At 45.3% G+C, this 9942-nt stretch overlaps 1 non-coding gene across 1 annotated transcript; it reads right to left on the reverse strand.

Annotated features, from left to right (window-relative positions):
• Nucleotides 1–9589: 9589 nt before the first annotated feature.
• On the reverse strand, nucleotides 9590–9721 carry LOC115062733. The gene has a single exon (XR_003842662.1). It is a non-coding gene; the product is annotated as a small nucleolar RNA SNORA46 (small nucleolar RNA).
• Between the last annotated feature and the right edge of the window lie 221 nt (nucleotides 9722–9942).

Here is a 9942-nt window from a genome sequence, read left to right on the forward strand (position 1 = left end):
CACCCACCCCAGAGGGGGGAATCTACAGAGAAAGGAGAGACAGTTGAGGGACCCAAAGTCATCGCCGGGTAGAAATTCTGTGGTGTGCCATCCTTTGGCCAGCAGTGACCTTGGAGAAAGTGTGAGGACCGCGTGTGCTAAATAAACCAAAGACTGATCAACACCCAAATGGACACATGTTCTTCTGTGAATTAGCTGAATTGTCTCCTGATGTTCTCACACACAAAAGTCAAGGTGGATCCCTTGGACATCTCAATTTTTTCAGGCTGCTGGTTGGCCTGGCAAAACCCACAAATCTAAAATACTGGACTGTGGCCTTAGTGACACACATACCATCTTTAAACTTTTACGTTTAACCCCCTTTACTTCAAAACTTCCAGACAAATCTAGCACTCACATTGAACTCAGAATAGTTTTCTTTGAGAATGTGAAGATTTTAAATAGCCAAAGATTTTTCATGGAAGAGCTAGCCCACTGTAGTGTATCCTGCTCTTTGAAGTAAATACCAAATTGTTGCCTATTAGGGACAGAGCAGTTGAAGGCCAGTGCATGGGCTTAGCAATCCAAATTTGTGTTGCTGTCTTCCGAACCTGTCTGTAGAATTTTATTGCAAGGGTCAGAGCGCCCTCTGCTGGAATGATACTTTCAGCAAATTAATTTGCAGTGGGTTTCCAATTCAACAAATGTGTCTTACTTTTTCATTGGTACCATTCCTTCAATAGTGGAGAATTTGGCCAGCAGTTATCAAATGAAGAGTGAATGCCTTGAACTCTAGAGAGCTGTAGGAGACCTCAGAGCAGGCCAGTTTTAAAATGTTGCTGTGTTCTGTTGCTGTCTGGGATGTGTGTCATCAGCATTGCTCTGTGTGGCTTTGGCTCAGCTCCACTTCCTCCCATGAAATGGAGAAGGATGATCAATAAAAGGACTTCTTCCGTGTGAATGTAAATGGTGTGAAATAAAGCGTTTTGTATGTGTGCAGAATCAATTTAGTTCCTGCTTTCAGCTTACTAATAGGAAATGACTGTACCATTTTATAATTAGGGAGAGATTTAGAGGCAGGAGAGGGTGGGGAGGGGGTGTTATTTTTATAGCGGGATGTCTGTTATGTTTAGAGAACTTGAGATAAATTTTGTATTTGTGAAATTACATTCCATCCATTCCAGGGTGGGGGTTCTTTAAAACTCTCCTTAGGTGGAAGGAAAAATGTTCTCATTTGCAGAATATCCGGAATGCAAATGTCACCTTCCGTGGCATGCACTTCTGTAACCTGCAGACCATAACCAGCAAGTGTCTGTTTAAAAGCAGGAAGTAGAGCAGCATTTTTTTTTTACTTTCTTTGTGTGACATATTATCTGTGATTTAAAAAAAAAAAATCTACAGAGATAATGGCTCTTCAGGTCTGGAATAGTCAGACACGATGTTAAAAGTCGGCCTCCAGCATCACCAACCCCATGAGCAAAGGGAGGACCCAGGTCTTTCCTTCTCCTCCCTAGTGGGAATTATGTGCTTCTGTTGTCAAGGGTGATGCCACGGTCGGTATTCCCTTGAGCTTGCCCGTGGTGTCATTTTGGCTGGTCTGTGGGTGGAGTGAAGGATAGGCCCGTCTCACCCGTAGTCTGAGACAGGACGGTGGGGACAACCCTGACCTCACTGACCTCTGATCCACCAGTCACAAGAACTGGCTCTCGTTGGTTTTTCACTGAGGGAGTTTTGGACTTGAGGTTTGGTTCACTCTTCATGTGCTGAAATATGGCAGTAGTGTGTTCTACAGCCACGCCATGAAGACATGACTTCCCCTCAGAGTCCCCTGAGGGTTTCCAAGCCTCGTCGGGGCAGCATAGCTGTGTTCTGTTTGCAGTTTGTTGGTTTGCTTCTGTGTCGGTCTCTTTCCTCCTCCCAACCCCAGATGCCTCCCCTGCTCCTTTTAAGCACTTTATATCTCTTTAAATACAAAGGAAATTGGAAGGAAGAAACCCTATGATTTTAAAGGAACCCATCTTCCGTTAGGAAATACAGACTTTATTTTGCTGTGTTGTCCTCTCCGTGTGCTTGAAGAACATCCACGATTTATGTGGTCCTGGGCTAGTGATGGAATGGTTAAGGATGAGAGCTGGAGACATTCAATCAGACGTGACTATTTTCATTATATTAAAGACTATAATGTAAATAAATGCAACTGTGTTCTGACCTACGGTCGAAAGATATATCAAACTATAAAGATTTCAACACAGGATTGTGACTTCCAGGAAATTTTTGTTTTGTTTTGTTTTGTTTTTTAATAAAATGGAAACAGATTTTGTGTTGTGCCATCTATATCCCCTAACTCCGTCACCTCTCCTCGAGTTCCTAAGGTGGCCCTGTGGGTAACAAAACATCAATATTTACTGTTAAATCACATGATGGTAAAAGTCCAAACCAGGATAGCAACTGAGTCATTTCCCTCAAGTAGGTTGTGTGGCATAAGCTAGACCTCCTGAGGGCTCTGCACCTCTAAGTGAATTGATTAAAAGGGTTAACACTGAGCTGCTGAAGTGGCCCAGAAAGTAAAGGCATTTACTGTCAGGCCTGGGGACACAAGTTCAAACTGAAGCCGGAAACCAAGTAAGAAAGGAACCAAATTCTGTACGTTCTTCTCTCGCCTGCAAACACACCGTGACACACATACAAGCAGGCACCACCTACAAATACACAGTGGCGTATGGGCACGTACACACATACATACAAACACACACACGGGGGGGGGGGCGTGCACAGGCATACGTATGCACTAAATAAAAGATAAATGAATGCAATAAAAATTCAGAAGATTTAGCACAAGAATGACGGGCAAGTTCCGTGATGATGCTGTTGAAGAGAGTGGGGGGTTGGGCACCGTTCAAAGTTTTATCTCCATCCCCCACAGGTTTGTATTTTGAATCATGGCTGCACTTTGGGGGGTGGGTCTTTCAGGTAAGTCTGTGATAGCCACAATATTAACATCTGCTTATTACCTATTTATACGGGGGGGGGGGAGGAAACGCACCATACCTGTAGACCAGAGGTCAACCACAGGTGTTTTTAAATAGGGTTTCTCACTGGTTCAAAAGTAGTCAGGTACAGAAGGTTGGATGGCCTTTGAGCCCCGAGGAATCCACCAGTTTCCACCTCCCTGGGGCTAGGATCACAATGTTGGGTTACCACATCCCACATTTTTTTCTTGTACTCAGAGGATGCTTGCTTTAAGAACTGAATCCTTGTCACGGTCCTCCATTCCTAAATGATTTTAAACAGCAGACCCTTGACAGTAGCTAGGGGTTTGCGAAGGAAATGTAAAGGAGGTGGGTAAGGAAGTCAGGGAAGGTGACTGCCACCCCTAAGCATTGAATCACCCACAGGAAGTCAGCAGAGCCCCAGGGTGATGCAGACCCAGTACCTGCCCATCCTCGATGCCTTTTCAGAGCAGGTCAGCCTGATCTCCCGAGATCCCCACCAGGAGGTGTGGAACCCAGAGGTGGCACTGTCAAAAACTCAAAACACTTGGCTGTGGCCTCTGAGAGCAACTGGGTAGCTAACAGTGTTTTCCCAGCTTAGCATCCCCAGGGACAGTCCACACTTACCCTGGAAGCAGCTAAATAATCGAAGGGATCATTAGGAATGATGCCTGTGTGTCGTACTGGAAAGCACCTTGAACTTTAAGCCTCCATCATGCCATTTTTACCATCAGACGTTGCTCTGGCATATAAAGACATGAAGCTATTATGCCCAGAATGTAGGCACCATTAATCTCAACTTCACATCTTTCCAATGGACCAGGGCTTCCCATGGGGCACACGCTGGCGTATGCTCAAAATTACAGCATAGAGTTCCAAAATCAACAGGGTGGGAATATGGTACCACACAGTCCATATTAGTTGACAAAGGCTTTCAAAAACTGCGAGAAAATCATAAGGTAACTAACTACTTTAGGTATCTGCATTTCCTGAGGCTGAATGTTGGTAGGATATTTTATTGGGGGGGGAGGGGTGGTGTTTTTCATCCCTGTCCTGGGCAGGACCACCTGTGTACATGTACCGGCATTCAAACTGAAACTCCATGCCAGACAGCGTTTCACACATGTGTCTTGCACGTTCCACGGACCACTTGTCCCTCCTACCTGTGATTGGGATTGTCAACTTCACTTCACTAGGAGACACCAAAAGCATTCATGAGGCACACTTTGGGATGTGTCTATGAGAGTGTTTCCAGAGAAGTTTGACCAGAACTGGGGGACACCTTGCAGGGGACTGGCATCACCCCACGGGCTGGGATCTCGACCGAACAAATGGAAAGAGGAGAAAACAAGTCGAAGCCCAGCACTCTTGCTCTACTGCTGAACCGCGGAGATGTTGGAGGTCCTGGCTGCAGGTCCCACTGCCACGCCTTTCCCGCCGTGATAAACAGTTCCCCTCCAACTGTGAGCCATGGACGGCAAGAGAAGTAGCGACAGGTCAAGGGGTGGTACCAGGACAAGCTATGAGGGTCCTCGGGAAGGCACAGATTACCCATGTGCCAGGGAGAGGTGGGCAGCAATGTGGCTGTGGCATGCGGCCTGATTTTCCCAAGGAAGTGAAGCCCTGGTGCTTTCTATTTGAAATGACACACAGTCATCCTCTGGAGAACGAAAGACTCCCACAGTCTCATGTAAGCCAGCCAGACCTGTGACTGTCGTTCTAAAAAAGGCACAAAAATGAATTTAGTTAGTTTCTAAGTCTCAGAGTATTTGAAAGCAGCATTAGGTATTGGGTTTGCAACATTGGTATTGGGTTTTGTTTTTGTTTTATGTTGTTTTGGTTTCTGTTGTTGTTGTTTTGGTTGGTTGGCTGTTTTTTGATTTTTGTTTGGTTTCGTTTTGCCTTATTCCAATGATACAAGAGGACTGACTAGAGAGAAATAGGGTGTGGGAGAGGCTTGGGTGAAGGGAGGATTGTGGAGGATGAGGTGGAAGAGAAGGCTGGGCTGAGGTGGAAGAAGGGACTGAGTGAGCAGGGGAGGGAAGATCACTAGGGTGGGGTAGGGTCAGGGTAAAGACTGGGAGGGGTAGGGATGGACAGGACAGGAGAAAGTCTGGCAGTGAAGGACTGGAGAGAGGGTGGGATAAGGTAGGGATGAGGGTGGGCTAGGGTAGGGATGAGGGTGGGATAGGGTAGGGATGAGGGTGGGATTGAATAGGGATGAGGCTAGAGGAAGGGAGAGGAGAGGAGACGTGATAGGAGATTCAAGGGTGATGGGGCACAGGGAGAGGAGTCGGGGGAGCAGAGGAAGAATCAGCATTCTCTTTGTGATAATTATCACCCATGTTAGAGTGTCACCAACTGAGAAATTCAGGTGACTGAGGGGGCCACGTTCTTATGATTCATTTTCAAACAATCGTTCTATTGTCCTTAGTGATTCAGCAACAGAAATTACTTTAACTTTTACCTGTGAACACTTGATGGTATAGTCGCCCTCAAGACCCACTGTAATCCTCCTTGACTGAGAAGCAAGAGACAGTGGCCTTTCCACTGTGCTCCCAACTGTCAGAGAACCCTCGGCTCATCGTGACTACAACTTGTGATTTCACAGCATCCGAGTCCAGAAAGGCCTCCAGATAGTGGAAACCCTTGTCTGTGGGCATGCTGGGAATAAAAGCTAAGCTCCTTCACCCTCAGGTCCTTCCACAGTGGAAGGCACTCCTGACCCTCTCTCTGTCACAACATCTAGAGGGTCTGATCATGGTCCCATTCCTAACCAATCCCCTGCTCTGCCTCCTGAAACATTCCTACCTTCTTTGTTCTTCAGGATCAGTTACTAAACAAGAGAGAAACCGGAACCAGCTTCATTGGCAGCCTTAATATCTGGTTGCTATGAGAGCGGTGTACATGACAGAGCTGTCCTTGATATGATAGATCCTGTGAGAGACAAGGGTCTCGAATCTCTAAGAATAAAGCTTAATTCAGAGCTAGGCAAGGACATCCATGCTTACATGTAAGTGCCAGAGCATCCCGAGTTCCAGGCTAGCAACACAGGAGAGCTAAGCATGGGAAGAAGCTGCCGTCAGTCAGGCTGGGGCTGGGGCTTTGCCACCAGTACAACTTCCCATAAGCCTCACTAAGGAGACCTGACCTGGGACTTGGGGAACCAGGACTCATTCACATGGCTTCCTTACACAGGGGGAGGGAAAGGTGGTCCTTCCTTCCTATCTCTTTCTCTCTTCTCTCGTCTTCTCTTTGAAGCAGGAGCTGAAGGATATGGGCATTCACTATAGAAGTAGAGTCGAGGCTAATACTCATCTCCTGGTCTCACACCAGTGGTCCTTAGTGCTTCAGAAGCTGTGTAGCATCTGGTCTAGGAAAGTAGGGTGGTTACAGCTGCATTGCATAAGCAAACACACACACACACACACACAGAGAGAGAGAGAGAGAGAGAGAGAGAGAGAGAGAGAGAGAGAGAGTCACTAATCAGTACTCTCCAGTTTTACCTCTGCAAACTAGAGAATGGCCTTGAAACCCCAAGGTGTGCTATTACTTTCTGTACTCAGCCCTGCAAAGTATAAGTAGTTGTTTCCAAACTGGCTCACAGACCACAGCCTGCCCTTCATAGAGCAGCTCCCACTGTGTCAGAGGCTTTTACAGCGGGAAGTCAAAGAGAAGAGATCCTGGAAATAAATCACAGCAGACAGATCTTGAAAGAAACTCCCCTTATACTGAAAAACAATCAGAACCTTTTAAGCCTCCTTCAAGATGAATATCTGAGATGCTCGGAAAGAAAGAGAGATTCCTGGTCATCAAAACTGCAGGGAAGAAAAGCTACTGGACTGTGGGAGGGAACAAGACCACAGAAGTAAGCTCAGCCCTGCGTGTGTGTTGGCCCTACCACCACCACCAACCCTAGTCTAGTATCTATCTAGTATCTAGTATCTAGTATCTAGTATCTAGTATCTAGTACCTAGTACCTAGTATCTAGTATCTAGTACCTAGTACCTAGTACCTAGTACCTAGTATCAACCATGAGCTTTTTCCCATATAGATAATCTAAATTGTGCAAATGTTTTAGGTTTTATGAAGGCCATTATGAAGTCTTTCACTTGCTTTCATTGCTGTTGTTTTTCAATAACCACTTAAATATTTCCAGGCCATTTTTGTTGTTGTTGTTGAAAACATATACTGAAATAAGACAGATGTGTGCTCCTGCTCTAGGGGACAGAATCGGAGTCCCTGGCACAAAGTAATCCATATGAGATATGCTTAGAAGTGTTAGGTTATTCACCAGTGCTGGCCTTCACTCTAGTGAATGCAGGGACAGCATTACCATAGATGGGCCTCACTGTGGGTGGTGTTCCCCGCACCCAGTAACCTTCCTGCCCTGAACACCTGAGCTGCACATTTGGCGAAGATCATTGCATACAACCAATGCGACACAAATAACCCACACCGAAGGCAGCTCCTCGCTGGAGCAATAGATTCTAAAGTAGGGTCTCGAAAAAAAAAAAAATTGCTAGCAAGCCAGATTCTAAGGACTCTAAGCTCATAATCAAAAATCCCAAAGCAGCTGGCATGCCTGTAATTCCAGAGTTTTGGAGGCTGAGCCAGGAGGATTATGAATTTGAGGTTAGCCTGGACAAGATCTTTCTCAAAATAAGAAAAATTAGAAACTCAAAATACAAGATATACTGGGGAGGAAATGCAGAGGACTGGGAATGTGGGAAATGCCAGAGACAGGGTATATAACACAAGTTCTAAGGAGCCCTCCAGATTTCTAAGATATCCTAAAGTCTGAAAACAAACCCCTAAGTGTTATTTCAAGTTTCAGCTGCAAAGACACCAATTAAAAAGGGAAGACAGGGCCAGGCAGTGGTGGTGCACACCTTAATCGCAACATTCCGGAGGCAGAGGCAGGCAGATCTCTGTGAGTTTGAAGCCACCCTGGTCTACAGAGCAAGTTCCAGGACATACGGAGTTCAAGGCTACACACAGAGACCCTGTCTTGAGGAAAGCAAACTAAAGAAGGGAATGTACAGGCGCTTCAGTCGGTTGAGTTGCTCTGACTTTGGGATGATGGATTTAGAGAATCCCTGAATTTCATTTGTCAGTGGTTTTCTTGCTTCTATGATTTTAGAAGCTATTTAACATTTTAGTAAGAAAGGATTATCACTTCATACTTAATCTGCAGGGTCCCGTGAAGCTTGACCCTAGCTGTGCCTCCCAGTTGATGCCATCTGAACGCATGCTGAAAACACATTGTTGATTCAAACATAGATCTCGAGAGGCAGGAAGAGGCCCATGAAGTATCACACTGGCAAACACAGGAACCAGGAGGGCCAATGGCTTCCACAAAGCCAATTCCATGTTGCTTATTTTTTGTGCCTGATAGCACTTAGTCAACCTGACACAAGCCAGGGTCATCTGAGAAGAGGAGACCTCAGCTGAGAATATGCCTGTATTCTGCAGACTAGCCTAGAAGGACGTTTTCTTGATGGACGACGGATATGGAAGGACCCAGCCCACTGTGGTCGGTACCACTCCTGGGCAGGTGGTTCTGAACCGTCTGAGAAAGCAAGCTGAGCAAGCCATGGAGAGCAAGACTGTAAGCTGTGTTCCTCAATGCTCTCTACTTCAGCTCCTGCTTCCAGGTTCCTGCCTTGATTGAGTTCCTGCCTGGTCTCCCTTTGTGATGGAATGTCAGCTATAAGACTGAACAAATTCTTTCTTCCCATCTTGCTTCTGGTCAGTGTTTTATCACAGCAATAGAAAAGCAGACCAGAACACCACAGTAGTGAAAAGACCTTCTTTATTGAAAATCTGCCCTACTGGCCTTACAGACTGACCTAAACAGGGCCCTCAAAATGGTGATCACGATCAGTACTGTCTTATAGACGCCAGGCTGTCCATCCAACAACACTGGAATGCCAGTACTAAGTGCTTTGTACAGCCCTGATCACACAGCAGGTAAGGGGAAACTGGTCATGTGCCTGTGCTTTTTTCTTCTTTATTAAGATTAAAATCACATCATTTTCCCTTCTCTTACCTCTAAGCCCTCTGTTATGGCCCCCTCGCTCTCTTTCAAAGTCATTGTCTTTTCTTTTTAATTGCTGTTCTGTTCACATATGTGTATGCATAAACATGTATTCCTAAATGTAACTTGCTTAGTCTATATAATTCTACTTGAATTATGTTTTTAGGGATTGGTGTGCTTCCCTGGGAAAGACTGTTTCCCCAGTCTCAGGGTTCCTTGGTCACCCATGGTTCTATGTGAAGGTTTGGTATCCCGGGGTCTTTCCCTGTCCACTGTGGTGTGTCCATTGTAGTTGTCCTTGTTCGGCTCATATTTAGGAGTCATGTTGGTGACATCTTTATGGGTGTAGCTGCTGAAGCTACTAGAAGTCACAATGTGACAGCAAACTCCCTGATCCTTCAGCCCTTACAATCTTTCTGTCCCCTCTTCCGCAGTGTTTCCTGCGTGTTGGGTGTGGGAGTTGTTTTGTAGATGTATCCATTGGGACTGGACTCCACACCTCTTACATGCTCATCTTAGGCTCTTGGAAGTAGTTCTTTTTTTTTTTTTCTTTTTTCTTTTTTCTTTTTTTTCTTTTTTGTCATGTTCCTTAACTCCATAAAGCAACAGCAAAATGGCATGAGTCAGCTGTGCTACAAGGAGCCAGGAATTCTTTTTGCACTACAGTGTAACCTTGGAAGTAGTTCTTATTCTTGGCTGGTAAGATAATGCAGTTCCAGCATGGGTGAGACCTTGGGTTTCATCTCCAGTAATGATAGATAGATAGATGATAGATAGATAGATAGATAGATAGATAGATAGATAGATAGATGATAGATAGATAGATGATAGATGATTGATAGATAGATAGATGATAGATAGATAGATAGATAGATAGATAGATAGATGATAGATAGATAGATAGATAGATAGATAGATGATAGATAGATAGAT

This window comes from Mus pahari, chromosome 20 (assembly GCF_900095145.1).
Source record: "Mus pahari chromosome 20, PAHARI_EIJ_v1.1, whole genome shotgun sequence".
Classification (NCBI taxonomy): Eukaryota; Metazoa; Chordata; class Mammalia; order Rodentia; family Muridae; genus Mus; species Mus pahari.